Source organism: Branchiostoma belcheri, unplaced genomic scaffold (genome assembly GCF_001625305.1).
Source record: "Branchiostoma belcheri isolate BF01 breed outbred unplaced genomic scaffold, Haploidv18h27 scaffold154, whole genome shotgun sequence".
Lineage (NCBI taxonomy): Eukaryota > Metazoa > Chordata > Leptocardii > Amphioxiformes > Branchiostomatidae > Branchiostoma > Branchiostoma belcheri.
The window spans coordinates 220234-235716 of record NW_017802980.1 but is presented as its reverse complement, the minus strand read 5'-3'; the positions used below and the strand labels follow the sequence as shown (position 1 = coordinate 235716).

Below are 15483 nucleotides of genomic sequence, written 5' to 3'. Positions count from 1 at the left end.
GATTCTCATTCATTATCATTTTTATTTGACCCTAGATGACTTCTAAATGATTTATATTGCCTTTTTGGTATCATAAAAGCTTGAAGGCTTTTGACGAGTGAACAGTTGGCCCCGAAACTTACAGAATATCCTGGGTTGAGTGCACCACAACAGGAGTGGCAAGATAGGAATTCCAATATTGTTGTATGTCAGGAACACAAGATCAAGGTGTACACTGTCTTGTGTCAAGTTTGGTTGCACATCCAAAACACTGTCAGTAATTTCAACAAATAATTGTTTTCTACCATGGTACAACATAGTTTTTTTTCTCTGCAGAGAATTATGACATTATGCCATCTAATGTATGACGTACATGCCCGTATCCAGGATTATGAATGGGGGGTTCTTCCCACTGCTTGAGGGGACCTTGAGCGCCGTAGGCGCGATGTTCCTAGGGGGTCCGGGGGCATGGTCCCCTGGAAAAAATTTTATTCAATGACAAAGGGAGCAGTTTTTCTACGATTCCAGGCCATCTTTTCAAGAAAAATCTTGGACCTTTACATAAAATGTGGACCGAAAAGTGGACCTTTACATAAAATGTGGACCAAAAAGTGGACCTTTACATAAAAAGTGGACCAAAAAGTGGACCTTTGGGCCTTGTGAGGGGGTTCTTCCGACCCCCCCCTGGCTACGGGCATGACATACTTCGCTTTATGTATCCTTGCATTTATACAGCCTCAAAACACATCAGGAAGGAGAGGCATCTTATATTGATTTGAATTTTGTGGAGATACATTCTGGTTTGGTTGAAAGTTAAGGATATGTCAGAAAACAAATATGTTAGTGAATGTTCAGTGTTGCATTTGGTTGAAGTGTTACTGGTATGGATTTCAACTAGAACTTATCAGGGTTCTCCCCAGCTTCTGTCATCTCTTAGGCCACAGCAAGTAAATTTTATGGATGATATCCTTTGCAGACTCCAAATCTAATGCGAGCAGGCGAAAAAAAAACAACAAAGCGGGCAGAAAAAAATATGTTCGGCGACGGGCTACATTTTAAAATTTCGACTCAATCATTGTACAAATGGTTTCTATTCAGTGGGAACATCACATGTACACAGCCAGCATCACATATCACTGCAGGAAAGTAAAAAAAAATTGAATCAGAGCCTTTTCTTGTCTCCTTTCTTCATAGTTATCTGCCATCCACCTTCCGGCATGGCAACAGACATCTTTGTCCATCATTTCAGCATGTTGACCACTGTCAGAGAGCAACAAAATTTCTTTTTCTTTTTTCAAAATCAGGCAAAAATTAATGCGTGCGCTGATGTCATACATAAAAATTACTTGCTGTGGCTTTATTAGGGTGACAATGATTCTATCCAAACTGGCAGGAATCATTTGGAAAACATTGCAAATCACACAAGGTGAGCATGGGTTAATGTGCACCTGGACAGAACCCTGGAGTAGAATATTCTATTAATTTTCACATGAAACATGTGAAGTCTGTCTTGTTAGAAGTCATTGGTTAAAGTTGATTTGGAAAACAATATTTTGATGAGTAAACATTGCTGACACCACATGTGTACATGCTCCTTGGACGTGATAACTCCAGCGTAGTTGTAGTGAGATATAATATTGACAGATATAGATCACGATTATTGCTGTGTATTTCACTTCAGTGTAGCGCCTTGCACCCATGCGTAATGGCTCACGAAACTTACGGCAGGTTTTTGGTCATTTTGCCGGTGGAACGTTCTAAATTTCTATGGTACTACAGTATAACCAGAGTTTTAATATCTCACACTAGGGTTTTTTGTACGGCTCTTGGTATCGTTTAGAATATTTGGGTTCCTATCAACTTGGAACTGCAGTGGAAATGATGAATTTCTGTTATTTTCTTGGCATGTAAATGAGTATTGGCCTATTGAAATGCTGATTATACAAATCAGGTACTAATGTGCATTATTGATGAGATATTGTTTTCTACTGCATTCCTTAATGGGAGCCTGAAGGGGGGGGGTCCCGACAACGGAAACTTCTCGATTACGCTTTACGATAAATTCCAAGTGGCTACAACGCATTATGTAGAATTAAAACGGCGAATACTAGTACGCTCTATGCAAAATGCGCCAATTACGCTCTACATTGAAGTGGCCCGTCTACGCTCTACGTAGAATCAAAACAGCCGATTACACTCTACGGAAAAGGGCTTGCGGGCCCCCCTTAATAGGACTTTCAAACAAATGACACAAGTAACTTAGAAACAGATTACTACAGTTTATTGATTTGAATACTAGTAGATAGACATGTTGGCCTCTAGTGTGCTAATGGCCATAAGTGACTGCTGGTAACACATAGTTGATTTTACCTGATGGAGAAATGCACAATAACACTGGGCTCAATCTCAAAAGGACTTTATTCAGGTTCTTACAAAAATCTCCTCCACACTATCCTGTCATCTGGAGTCTGTGTACACAGCAAGGTTATGTGGCGGTTTCTTCCATATTCACAATGTCTTTGTGGTAGCAGCAGTTCTTTTTTTTCATGTGCCTAGCTGCATAAACGTACAAACAGGAGCAAATGTGGGGGATGTGGAATTTCAAAGAAAAAACAACAACATAAGTCTGCTTGAGGTGTCTACTACCAACATAATGTGCTTGGACACAATATACTCTTTTTTCCTATTTACAATATATACAACATGATGGATACAAAAGTACTAACAAAAATATCGAAGTGTCTTTACACTTGGCATATAGTAGTACCATGAGGAAAGTTACATGTACCTATAGCTTCAGTTGTGTTGAACCAAAAGTGTGGTTCGTCAGGTTTCTGAATGACAGATTATATAACAAAGCCTGAAAATCTTGTACAACACAGCTATAAGGCCACACCGAGTTAATCTTATGGATGACATCCTCTGAAGACCCCCAAACTAGTGCGCGCAGGCGAATAAAAAAAATTCTGACCAAAAATAAAAATGCTACTAAACCACAGGAATACAAAGCTAGTATGATAATTGTGAATTTGCGACAGTACATAGAGACGTATACGACAAGGCGGCACATGCTGGCCTTTTGCGAAAATCTGCACTGTGTGTACTGAGGTCTTGAGTCGTAGAGCTTCGGTAGCCTGTGTGCCCAGCTCCGTATTGTTGCTAACTACCATGGACTACCCAGGCCTAAAGCCAGGCCAGAGCCTCGGTGGACGTGATTTTTTTTTGGAGAACAGGCGAAAAATCAATGCGGATGTCATCCATAAAATTAAGTCGGTGTGGCCTAACATGATGTTTAGCTTCCGGTACAAAGTACGTCTAGTCTACACTAGGTGTCGGCCCATATTGCACTCTTGGAGCAGTCCTGTTACGTCCTGTCTACCTATGGCTCTCAACGCCTCGCACAAGTTCTCAACTGTGGCGTTCTCCATTCTACTCCAATGAACGAGAAAGGCTTTGGCTGCTCCCGGACCGTTGTTGTTCCCTGCTCGAATTCATCGATGGCGGCGATGTCGTACCCCAGCTCAGTCGCCAGATGGCGCCAGTTTACCGGATGCTGCAGACTCAGCGTGAAGACGAGGTCACGGACACGGCCGGCAGACAGCTCACTGACTCGAGTCTTCCCACCTGTGAGGACAGGGTGATGTTAGAACGACTCTCATTACATATTTCACAAGCTTGCATAGTCTTATCATGTAATGCAGCTGATACATAGAATTTCCTAAAAAGTTACGAAAAATACATCCATATTTGCATAATTGTCCCATAATCATGTCAAGCATCATTTAAGCTACTTACACACCAAAAATTATGACGATGTGTCGACCAGTTCTTGAGTTATCCTCTTTTGAATATTTTTTAACAAAAGCCCCTGCAGTTCCAGAGCAAGCAGCTAAGGGGGGGCAAACTCACCCCACTTCTTCCCAAGCACAAGAGCTATCTACCAACCAAATTTCGTGACCCTAGTATGTCTAGATCATGAGATATCAAAAACCGGAAGTTCAGCTGCAGTACCATAACAAGCTACTAGGGGCCCCAAAATCTGATCATTTCAAGGTCTCAGTACCCACCTACAAAATATCAAGACAATCCATTTAAGCCTTCTCGAGTTATCGTGTTTACAGACACACACACACACACGAACGCCTGAAAAACATAACCTTCTTGGCGAAGGTAATAACTTACTGGTGGGACTGGTGCAGGGATCCACACACACGCCGCTGTCGTTGTTCTGGTGCTTCTGAGCTTCTACATCGTGAGGCTGGGCGGCAGACTTGGTGGTCTGCGGTCTGTGGCAAGTCTTCCACCTACAGAAGTAAAGAGGCAGTTGTCAATTTCATACCTCATTACAAATGTTAGTCTCACAACATATACAGTATAATACACATAGAATCGCCTGGTCATTCAGTCTCACTGGAAAAAGTAAGAATCTTGGACTCAGAACTGGATTTCTTTGCACGAGGGATTAAAGAGGCCATCTACATCAGGACATTACAACCATCCCTCAACAGAGACGGGGGGCGCCACAGACTTTCTGCAACCTATGATCCACTGCTCACGGAGTCACGTGTGTTATCTGCGTGACATCACGGAAGCAGTGGATTGCTTCATTCCTTGACAAAGACTGGAGTTGTACAGTCGAAAATTTGGTTCATTGGTCCATTTTTGTTGTGTTGGAAATTACAGTTTAAACTTCCTTAATAACAAATGTTGCCGGTCCGTTTCAACTCTTTTTAGGTTTTATTCTATTCACCAACATTCCTGTACAAAATAAAACTGACCATGTACGGATCAGACTGCCTTTTGCTGAGTTATCAAACAAGTCTTATAGGGGGCTCCCAGGACCATAATTTATTGCTCTGACGGTAAAAAGCAAGGAGTTTAAAACACTATTTGTACCTTCATGTAAAAAAGAACACAAAAGCTTTGTCAGGCCTGTCAACTGGTTAGAGGTAATAGGTATCAGACATGCCCTTTACTATGCCTTAGTGCAGGCATGTGAGTTTTGAAAGGCTTGTTGCCTTCGACAAGAAGGCTATGAAATCGTTTTGGCACTGTTTGGCAGATTATGCACGATAAATTTTGAAGGCATGGTCCGATTTTTGGCAGGCAGGTTGTCTTAGTAATGGGCATTGTCAAGGCCAAAAATGGGCTTCGTGAATGGAGTTGACCTTTTGTGTTTGTGCTTTTTGTTGTTATTTTTTGTGTTATCAAGTTAACTCGGGAATCCTTAAATGGCTGTCTATGATTTTTAGTTGGCAAGTTACCGTTGAGAATACGGAAATCAAGTTCGGAAATCGTTGGTCCCCTCACACATACCGTTTGACGGCCACATAGACGATGAGTCCGACCACCACAGCGCCCATGATGGTGCAGTACACCGGGATGATGTTCTGTCCAGAGGCGTCCTTCAGCGTCAACAGGCCGTCTGCGGGCGTCGTCCTGCCCACCTTTCCACCGATCAGCTGGGGCATGTTCTTATCTGAAACCACAGGAATAAAGTCGGTCATTATTCCGCCAGGTAGAAGTTCAGCATAGATGGAGGCAGAGTAGCCGTGTCAGAAGCTCTCACTTGTGGGGTCGTGTGGCGTAGCGGCAGAGTGCGCGACTCGGAACTAAGAGTCCCGGGTTCGAGTCCTGACATGCCTTGGGAAAGGCACTTTACACGACTTTTCTCTCTTAGCTCAGATGTAAATGAGTATTGTCCTGTCATGTATTTGTCCCCTGTGTTGGTGGCGGCATAATATAAGTTGAAAAAACTTGAGTGTGTCGTCACCACGTCTGGTGATTACATGTTGGAATAAAAAAAAAGCTCTCACTGCCAGGCCGGGCTAGTTGGAACGCGATTTCAGTAGAACTAGAAAAGTTGTAGCCCGTACTAGTACTACAGGTTGAGTCGACCTTCGGCGGTTTGACCATTATTTCCCACCGCAAGTGTCCTTATGTTACGAAACGGTTTATCACTGAGAAAACCGCGAAAACTACGCAATATCAACGCCGTACAGAAAAAGCTGAAGAGCGGTCTCATTACCCCAGGAAGAGGCTACCTTAGTACCCATTGACCGACTACATGGTGAGATGTATGCACCTATTTCCACTTGGCTTTATATCTGTCAACAGAACTATAGTGCTCTCTGTAATACTGTAAAGAAATTACAACTGTGAACTGTTGTCAAGACAGACCGTCAGGTCTATGGCTATGAACGATGAATATGATCATCTCTTTTCAACATATGTCCTGTGTGGCGCATGGTTATTGCCATATTAGCTTGACTGGGTTGAAAGCTTTGATGTTACACGCTCTGCATCCTGCCTAGCCATATATAATATTAGTAACTGCCGTGCGAGGCTGCCCGGACCCGGCCGGAGGGGCGGAAGACAAACGCCGGATTCCTGGCAGCTCGCCCCGGGACAGACATCCGCTCAAGCCGCTACAACCACTGGGTAACAACTGATATCCTCTGGTCAACATAAAACAAGTCATATCTCAACACTCTGGAACGTTTTTCCGCAGATACACCGTTGAAGCGCGTGGGCTAGCATGCACACGCACGCACACACACACACACACACACACACAGCAACACACGCACACACAGCGACGCACACACGCACGCACACACACACACGCGCACACGATTGGCATACATGTAGTTATCTTGGTGTTTCGCTGACTGTTTTGATATTAACTTCTCCTGCACTAATTATGACGATTTTATCAAGATTTCTTGTCTTTCAGTTTCAACAGCTTTCGCTACTGTTGAAGATTATTGCCTTCGACTGAAGGCTATGCCTTCGGAGAAGGTTATAAAATCGGGTTTGCACTGTTTGGCAGATTAGGCACGATAACTCTTGAAGGCAAGGTCCGAGGTTCACGATTTTTGGCAGGCAGGTTGATTTAGGGGTGGCCATTGTCAAGGCTAAAAATGGGCTTCGTGGGGGGTTCCTAAGTCACTGTAGTTGACCTTGGTTTTTGGTGTTTTTTCCTTGTCATCAAGATATCTCGAGAATCCTTAAATGGATGTTCATTATTTTTAGTGGGCAAGTTACCGTTGAAAATGCCGAGGTCAAGTTCAAAGATGGGCCCCGTGGGGGTTTCTATGTCACTGCAGTTGACCTTTGTTTCTTGTGTTTTTTCTTGTCATCAAGATAACTCGAGAATCTTTAAATGGATGTTCATGTTTTTTAGTTGGCAAGTTACCATTGACAATACCAAGGTCAAGTTCGGATATGGGCTTCGTGGGGGGTCCCCACGTCATTGAATTAGAAAGTACTGCAGCGAAACTTCTGGTTTTTAAATCTCGTGATATGGACGTGCTAGGGTCATGATTTTTAGATGGTAGGTAGCTCTCGTGCTCAGAAAGAAGTGCTGTAAGTTTGGGCCCCGTAGCAGCTTATTTGGGAAATGCAGAGGCATTTGTTTGAAAATGTTTGAAGTAGGATAGCTCAAGAACCGGTTGACGGATTGTTGTTATTTTTGGTATCTCGGTAGCTTAAGTGATGCTTGACCTAATTAGATGAAAATTATGCAAATCACAATCTAATTTACATAATTAATGACAAAAGTCTATAAATCTGCTGCGTTCCATGATAGAACAATTGAAATGGTGGCATATTTAAACAAGAGGAAGAGGAACATTGACAGATATTAATTATGTAAATTGTGACCCAATTTGATTAATTAATAAGAGAAATCTATATGTCTTTCATACTGCACTAGACCTTTTTGGTTTCCACCCTCTGTGGATTACATTGCTTTATGCCCACAAGGATAGCTGGAAAAAACTTTCCTGTTTGTTGAAACAACAGAATCCTTGCGAAATTGGCGAAAGTGGCGCTTAATGCTGCATTAATACTGAAAGTTTTAATACTGGGTTAATGCTGGGTTAACGACTCGGCCAGCCTTCAAACACACATAGATACATCATTCATAATGTACAATGTAGAAAAGGCAATCTTTCTTTTTATTAATATTTGTTACATGTACTGGAGCAACTGCATAACTCTTGTAAAATTTGTAAACCCTGACACAAGACTGCACAAATGTACACGCTAATGTTGTAGGGAATACAGGAAACCTATTCATATCTAGGTTAAAACAACAAGTTACAGACAGGAAGCTGTCAACATTGGTTTTAGTTGAAAAAACGTTTTCTTTGAAATTGTTTGTTGAAAAAACATTAGTGGCCCAGTGCCCCAGCAGAGCGTGCTTTATTTGACAGGTCTGTGGCCCCCAGTGTGAACATCTGGAATTAGCCTGGTTGCCAGACCCATAGCACACTGGACACAAAGTATCTCAGTTTGGCACCCAGGTAAATCTGGAATATGGATAATGTGAATAGGTTTCCCGTAATACCTACAACATTAGCATGTACATTTGTGCAGTCTTGTGTAGTACATTTGTGCATATCGTATCGTAATGCAACAGGAGTTAAAGATTTAAACCCGATATAAGGTCACAAACTTTGTTTTAATCGATAACATAGTTGGTATACTGTACACAATGGCCAGGTCACTAGAAGGAAGTGGTCTGAACGCATTGAGCAGTATCTAATCTTTATAAGCTTTGTGGCTTTAGCGAGGAGCACGGCGGTATTCTATGAATGACTTTGGGTTTGATGCCTGTAATCTTCTTCATAATGGGTCGTGTGGAGAGGGAATAGAGAAGCCCTGCCATTGAAAGGATAGATTTTCACGACCATATTATGGTCCGATGGGCCCCCACAAGAAAACTAACATAGCCAAACTGCGTCGCCAACCTGAGAAATAACCAGTAAATAACTACTAGTTCAAAAATTGAAGATTGTTAAATTGCAACTAGGATACATATTTTATTTGAATTCTATCCAGGATAAATTGCATTGACAGGATAGACTGGGACGGTTAGGTAGGTCACCCGAGGCTGACCTCAGCCCTGCCAGTCGTACCTCTGGGAACGTCCCCGGAGGACCTGGGCTAATCTATACCACTATCCGGGCTGGAATAGAAAGTCGGGCTGTTTCCTGCTAAAAGTTTGATACGACGGCCCCTCTAACAAGTAAGGCATATATGATAAATGAGTTTCTCTTTGTGGAGGAAGATTAACTTTCTACCAGGCACCATGGATCACTGGAAAAATAGTAGAAAACGGCCAAAATAAAGGGAATAGTATGCCGCTAAAGGGTCAGATAGCCCGCTAGAGAGATACAACTCACCGGGAGGAACCCATTTATCTTACATACCACATACCATCACAACAATTGGCCAGTTTGTGTGATTTTGTAACTTGCAATTGTCTTCAATGTATTGGACATCGCACGCTTCAACAACACTGGCTGCATAGAAGAATAATTTAGTTGAAGGAGTTTTTGCCGTTTTGAAGTTTGGATCACCGCGTATCGGAGGGAAGAAAACAACCTTTCGCGGCCAGACTCCCCAGGCCAATTCTCCTCTTCTTTTTGCCGAATTCAACGATCCGTATTTCCGTAGAAAGACATGGTACAGGCTTGGTGAATAGTCTGTTGCTTCGTTCACTACGATAATCATCTTCACAAAAAACCTACACTATACACACACACAACACCCACCAAAACAATATCACACTGTCGAAGGCATGAGACCTCCGAACTCTAGTGTTGTTATGAACTCGGCATTGAACACAGACTGCCTGCTAATTTAGCGGCGGCGTTTTTTTTTAAATCTGCATCTGGAAAAGATATCACCTTCTAACGAGAACACGGGCATGGTGAGCTCTACTGCCTCATTCCGCCAAATTACCCTTGAAACGCCGCGCCCGCTAACAAGCCAAATCCGCGACCTGCAACCTTCCTCACCTAACACGAGCTTCCCTCCAGTCTGCACATTAGTGGGACGTTGGGGAGTATTAAGTTTTGGACAAAACACTCGCCCCGTGGCGCGAACATCAGTCACACGCGTAGCCGCTAAACTACATGGGCTTCTGTCGGGGTTTAGACCGGGTGATCCCTTGTTAGGCACCGCAAAAACACAATGGCTTCCTTTTCTCTACTCTCCAAGCAGAGGTTTGGGTTTTGGGGGTATTTCTAGCGTGTTTTTAGGCATTTTTTAATCGGGGTTTCTCTTTTGCACTGAATTTTTTCCCCACCAAACCCTCTGCTTGGAGAGTACAGTAAATACAGACGTTGGGTTTGGTGGGAAAATTCAGTGCAAAAGAGAAACCCCGATAAAAAAAGCCTAAAAACACGCAAAACCCAAACCTCTGCTTGGAGAGTACCTTTTCTCAGCACATTCTTCAAGCAGATGTTAGGGTTCCGTTTTCGTAGCTGTCTTTTTTTGGGAGTCAAAATGCGTCTACAAAGTTGCCTACAAGTACAAGCCATCTAGGTCAGCCTGGCCGCCGGTGTTCCAGCCCGACACTGGGTCTAACCTGGCAGCGGCCTTTTCGCCCGCAGCGAGCGGACTCCTCACAGGAATGTTAATCCTGCTGAATGTGTTCCTCGTTAGAGTACAGCTATTAGGGATGACAACACATACAACTAGCTAAAAACTTCAGAAAGCGTTGTTTCCCGAAAGAGGGCACAATTATATACTAGTGTCTTGTCTCAACCAGACCCCATGGACAGTTAAGTTGGGGGGAAATTTTTGTTTTTCTTTAATTCGACATAGAGGTTTATAGCTCCAGATAGGACAGAAGACGTCATCGGAAAGATAACTAATGGCTCCTCCCCGCCCACGTGCTCTGGTCTGTGAGATAAGGCCACAGCAAGTAATTTTAATGGATAACATCAGCGCGTGCATTAATTTCCGCCTGATTTTGGAAAAAAAATTGTTGCCCTCTGACAGTGGTCAACATGTCGAAACGTAGATGGCCGATAACTGAGGAGACAAGAAAAGCTTGTGATTGAATGTTTTGTTTTTTACTTTGATGCAGTGATATGTGATGGTGGCCGTATGTATGTGATGTTCCCACTGAATCAAAACCATTTGTACAATAATTGAGTCAAAATTTGAAAATGTAGCTAGGAACCTTGTTTTTTTTTCGGTCCGCCTTGTTTTTTCCGTCCGCTTGCATTAGAGTCTGCGGAGGATGTTACCCATAAAATTTACTTGCTGTGGCCAAAAGTTCACCTGCGCCATCAGGCGTCTGATCACACTGATTGGCAAGCGGACTCACAGTACCAATACGGCGGTCTTTTTGCCAAGGATGTTACGTCTGCTTGAATATCTCCGCACACATATCGTATGTTGGTTATGGTACCCAATGTAATGAAGTTTTAGGTTGAAATAAGATTTTTTCAAAGTCAATAAATATTTTTGTCGCTTATCATAATAAAGTTGAAACAACACTATTCCAATGTATATCAACTTTCATGGAGCAAACATTATGACCGAAAACGGTTACTAGTATGACCCTGGACTGATATTTGGGGTAACACCCAGGAAACAAGAATTCGGAGATCTCGTACCTCCATAAAAATGTAGTTTATGTAAATGTTTTTGGAGGATTTGTCTCATTCGAAAATAAGATCAAGAAAATATTCTAGTTAAATTTATGGTTTTCTAAACTCAAATTATAATATTTTGCTTTTGAAATTCCTATCTTCTGGCAATATTTCAAGTCAATATTTCAATTAATTATGCAGATGACCTCTATATTAACATAATGAATGCATATTAATATTAACCTTTAAGTAACTTACACATTAGTGAGTACTTACCTAAACAGATGGTGTCCGATATAGACGTGCAAGTTTGCAGCATGACCTGGTTGTCTGTACACCTGGTACACGCCAGGCACTGTGCGCGGGGACTGTCCACGTCAGAGTACGTCATGTTGGGGCAGGCGACACAGCCGGAGTCCTGCCGGGGACTGCAGGCCTCCAGCGCGCCGAACCCGGGCGGACAGATCTGACACCGCTCGCACTGTTCAGTCTCCGGATCCCAGTAGAAGTCAGCCGAACACTCACACACGGTGTCGTGAGTTCTGTTACACACAGACGCGACCTCCATGTTGGGCCCGCAGGTGGAGCACTCGTGACAGGCCTCGGTGTGTGAGCGGGAGTTGGAGAAGGTCAGCCCGGGAACACACGCCGTGCAGCCCGTGCCGTTCCCGTCCGTGCAGGGCGTGCTCACCCCCTCACCTGGCGGGCACTGCGAGCAGCACGCGCCGCTGGAGTCGTAGTGTTGGCTGGGACACGCCGCCGACACGCACACCTGCACAGGACACACAGGACGGTACCGATTGGAAATAGTTTCAACCAACATACAACACATCTAACTAACATACAACCAACATACACCACATCTAACCAACATACACCACATCTAACCAACATACAACACATCTAACCAACATACAACACATCTAACTAACATCCAACATCCCACAATAGTCGAAGAAGGACTTGTCTTCTCAGTAAAAATAGGCATAATTCAGAAAACCGTAATAAAGTTTTTATTTTTATTTTATTTTATCACAACGTAGCCTGGATACATTGTCACTTGCATAGTAAGAAACCCAGACCCTTCCGTCTAGCCTGTACTAGGCACCGCAGATCGCTGAAAAAAATAGTAGAAATTGGCCGAAAAGTGATAGTGGGTCGCGGATCTTCTATGACTCGGGATCTTCTCTTTATTTCGGCCAATTTCTACTATTTTTCCAGCGATTCGCGGTGCCTGGTAGAGGCTACCTTTCGTCCTATATTGTTGAAAACAGTTCGTATCTGTATAACCGGTGTTCAGAGACTCACAGGTCTATAACGTAGGCACGTACTGTATTTAGTGTACTCTCCAAGCAGAGGTTTGGGTTTTGGCGTGTTTTCAGGCTTTTTATCGGACTTTCTTTCATTTTTAGTGCACTAGTATCTTTTACGCCAACCCAACGCGTAATAAAAGATACCAGAAGGTTTCAATTCTACTACTGATGTTTGGGCGATAGAAGTGACGAGATTTACGGTGTCGGATTCCATCGAAAATACGCGACACGTGCCGCGTGTTAGTTTATTTGTTCAGGGGTTTATTCTGTTGTGTGGCTGGATTTCAGGAGTAGGACCGAGTCCTTTGTTACATAAATAAATAAATACCACTCCGAACTCCAGGTGATATGTGGAGCCGTTGCGTATGTAATGTGAAGTACGTTTCACCTTTATGAAAAGAAATACTAGCAACAGATACTAGTATTTTGTGTTACAGAGCGTACCCTACGTACCCGCAAAATTTTATGCTGTTTTAGTCGGCGTCTCTGTTCACGTTCAAAACGGATGCAATTGATTTGGTAGACAAGATTTTCCATTCACGTCCCAAACCGTGTCCAGGCTCTAATCGGCTTAATCAAGTTCATCAACAGAGGTCGGGGTCAAAGCGTGTTTTTAGCGTGTTTTTAGACTTTTCTGGGTTTCTTTTTTGCACTGGAATTTTTCTTCCACGTGCTTTTGGGTTGTTGAAAGAAAGAAAAATTCCAGTGCAAAAAGGAAACCACGATAAAAAAAGTCTAAAAACATGCCAAAAATAACCCAAAACCCGAACCTCTGCTTGGAGAGTAGCTGAGACAACCACAAGACCAGCACAAAACCAGATTTCAGGCCATTTAAAATCGATTCGGCGCGAAGTTTAGATCGTGCTCTTATTGGGTCAATAAAAAAGATCAGTTTGATTTTGCGGCACCGCCGTCATCATGTCAGCGCCATCAGGCCACGGCAAGTGATTTTTATGGATGACATCAGCGCGCGCATTAATTTTCGCCTGATTTCAGGAAAAAACAACAAGAAGCCATAGGCGACAATTCTCCGTGAAGTATTATATATTGCAACAAAAAGAAGTAGCCATTGGCGACAATTCTCTGTGAAGTGTGATAAATCGAACAAAGAAAAATTGTTTAAACGCGCGTCGGCTCAGTCATCTTAAGACGCAACAACCAATCAGAGATGCGAGATGCCTACACGTGACGCGGGAAGGGCGCGCGATGCCCGAAATATTTTTGCGTCAATATTCAGCGCCGTGATTCAAGAGATTAATACCCGGAAACAATTTTTTTCTTGTTTTGAACGCATTAACATGCATTTACGCTAATCTAGTATGATTCAGGGTTACTTTTTTTTTAACCTGCCATGGCCAGATTATCTAAAGATGTGTGTATTGTGTGTACAATCTATAGAAAGAGAAATGTACATCAGGTCCGATCATCCGATTTTCACGTTTCGGTTTTTTGGACTCGGTTCATGAACGTATTTTGGTTTGGCTCCTGGAATGTGCAAAAAAATGACTCCCGGGACTGTCTACAGGGAACACTCGCACATTCGCGGTGTATCAGGACAGCGCGACTGGTCGTCATTAGCGCAGTAACAGTTGCATAAACGGACGAAACCACTTCAAAGAAATGGGGATGTTTCGAAAATAAGCATTTACTCCAATATCAAAACAGCTACGGTAAAAATAAAAAGACGTGCATCATCCCGGACATAATGCAACACCACATGCGAAATTACACAGAAATGCGACGTACGGAAGAATGCGTTTTGGCTGCGAACATCTTCCAAAAAACTTGGCATCTCTTAACCATGGGCAAAAACATCTGGAACCACTTATAAAAACCACCCCGTATCTGCATGAACTTTTTTGAACCCCACTGCTATTCCAAACAACGCGTTTTTCTGGACCATTCCAATTCGCCTCGTAATTGTAGGGGTGCGTCTGCGATATTACATTGACCGCGAAAGCAGCAACGGCAAAAATACACATTCGTGCATCAACACGGGCATGCCCGCAGACGGCGTATAAAATTGCGTGCCGATTACACAAAGAGAACCCAGTGTTTTGACTGCGAACATGAAAAATCAGCCGATTACAACACTCCGTCCGGAGGTCCTGACCTCCTTCACGGAGTAATAAATTCTATTGCCTTCTGACAGTGGTCACCATACCAAAAATGGGCAAAGATGTCTGTTGCCATGCCAGAACGTGGATGGCAGATAACTATGAAGAGAGAAGACAAGGAAAGGGTCTGATCTAATGTTTTGTTTTTTACTTTGATGCAGTGATATGTGATGTTGGCTGTGTATATGTGATGTTCCCACTGAATCAAAACCATTTGTACAATGATTGAGTCAAAATTTTAAAATGTAGGAGCCTTGTTTTCTTCGGCCCGCCTTGTTTTTTTTCGCCCGCTCGCATTAGATTTGGAGTCTACGGAGGATGTCATCCATAAAATTTACTTGCTGTGGCCTCATGTTCAAATACACCCACATCCTCACTCCTGTTGTCTGACACTGTCAGGAGTGGTGAACGCTATCTGGTACAGTGTCGTGACTGACTGACAACAGTTGTTGGTCAGATTTCACGGCCATGTTCCGGCGTGTTTCCCAAAGACAACCCCTCCAACCATGGACGTGTCTGCCCTGAACCACATCATCACACCCCGCCTGACCTCAGTACAGACAAGTCTGTCAGCTGTCAGCGCACACAGATACTAGATAGCTGAACTTGTCGAGTGGAGTCTTGTGTTGTTCGGTTACATCACCCATCAACTTTACTCTCCAAGCAGAGGTTTGGGGT

General features: G+C 43.2%; 1 pseudogene across 1 annotated transcript in view; it reads right to left on the bottom strand.

The window, feature by feature from the left end:
- Positions 1 to 3200: 3200 nt before the first annotated feature.
- LOC109465615 overlaps positions 3201 to 15483 on the bottom strand; it is a 48443-nt pseudogene continuing 36160 nt past the window's right edge. The window contains exons 9-12 of the transcript XR_002139974.1: positions 11652 to 12147; positions 5296 to 5458; positions 4162 to 4283; positions 3201 to 3603 (exon numbers count right to left, since the gene is read on the bottom strand). The product of XR_002139974.1 is annotated as an uncharacterized LOC109465615 (transcript). The remainder of the gene's footprint in view (positions 3604 to 4161; positions 4284 to 5295; positions 5459 to 11651; positions 12148 to 15483) is intronic.